The sequence below is a fragment of the Schistocerca piceifrons genome, chromosome 3 (genome assembly GCF_021461385.2).
Source record: "Schistocerca piceifrons isolate TAMUIC-IGC-003096 chromosome 3, iqSchPice1.1, whole genome shotgun sequence".
Taxonomy (NCBI): Eukaryota; Metazoa; Arthropoda; class Insecta; order Orthoptera; family Acrididae; genus Schistocerca; species Schistocerca piceifrons.
Genome location: NC_060140.1, coordinates 860789150 through 860790871, shown reverse-complemented (window position 1 = coordinate 860790871; position 1722 = coordinate 860789150).

Here is a 1722-nt window from a genome sequence, read left to right as displayed (position 1 = left end):
TTGTCTTATCGAACTTAATACCAATGTTACTTAAAGACACAGAAAGTGGCAGATCCAATTTAGAAAATGTTTTAGCTAATCACATTTACTCAACTGAAATACAAAACGGTCGCCAGCCCAATCAGGCATAAAAATGTGAAACATTTCTTTTAAATAAACAATGAATAGTTTTGATGGAAAAACACAACCTATACCTCTTTCTCACAGAAGTGCAACGAACCCTTTTACAAGCAGACAGTAGTATAGTGGATATAACCAGTTGCAATAGAAAATGCAAGTTCTCACAAACACAGTTGACGCTTTAACACTCATCAACAGTAAATACTTTACCTGTCATAAGTTATTTGATCAACAATAAAAGTGGAAATCAATGTTAAACTAAAAATGGACATGGACCTAGTCCTATTTCATCAGATACTTTCTAAACAGCAGAAATTTAACTAAAATTCACTTGCAGTAAGATTTACACATTCCTTAACAAGCAATGTTGTAACTGTTTTCATGAATAAGGGCACCCACACTAACTTCACCTACAGTAAGAAAAACAGTAAATGGAGGCTCACAAGCTGATATTATACTTTTCGTCCCACAATGTACACAAAATTCAACATTAACTTCAAATGCATTTAGTATATTCGTTAAAAGTAAATTTATGCATTTTGAGCAACTTAAAATGGGAGACCATTTTTCTAGACCATCTCCATAAAACAATCTAACCACACTTTTATAAACAAACCAAAGGAAGCAAACTTTGGAAATGCTCTTTCACAACTTTCATTCACCTGGTATGAATTTTATGACAGTCAATGCAGAAGATCTTTTCAACAGGATTTTCAAATATGGCTTTAGGATCATTTACTTCTAACTAACCTCAAAATCGTGTGGCCTATTTGTCATCAGCACAAACGTAAATATATTCAGACAGAATTAAATCAGTTCTCGTAACACTGACACTTTGAACTAGAGCAATTCAGTTACTGGAGAGGCTTTTATAAAAACATTTAATTCCTTCTTTAACTTCAATAAAATCCATAGTAAATTTAGGCAACTTTTTAGCACTCAGGTTTAAACAAAAGTAATTAAACACTTGGTTTTTCACCAGTTCTCATAATCAGGGTACTCAGGAATCACTGTTTAAGACGAATGGATCCTAAAAGGTATCATGATAGGAAACAAATCAAGGTTGGTACACAAATTTAACATGAGTTACCTTATATTTCCACATACTTTAGTATATGTGCTGATCCATACACTTAACAAAAGTTCTGACTTCTCCTCTCTGCTGAAGTGATTGCTCAATGTTGGTGACGAGTACATAACAACAGGTGGACTTTCCATTGTAAGTAATTTGCTCTGTTATTATCTTCTTGCCGATGATAATCAACTTTTATGGTATTTTCAAGAAACAGAAGAATATTTTAGAGCTATTTATCCAATAAAGGCTTTTCTGTAATAACTCCAAGTACTGGTAGCTTCACTCAGCACCTGTGTTGTGCACTTTCCAGTTACTAGTTGCTGACTGTATGGTTGCTGGTCTCCGACTGACTCTCGTTTCCACCATTCCCTTCGCATCAACCATGTTTTGCTCACACTAGCTCACTTTCGTTGCAGAGGGAAAGTACACCAGGTTTTAACTCGATATAAACCAAAAGCCCTAAGTGTGGATCAGCGTGTACATAGTTACATATTCATATCTCTTGCAAAACCCTTTCATATCTACAT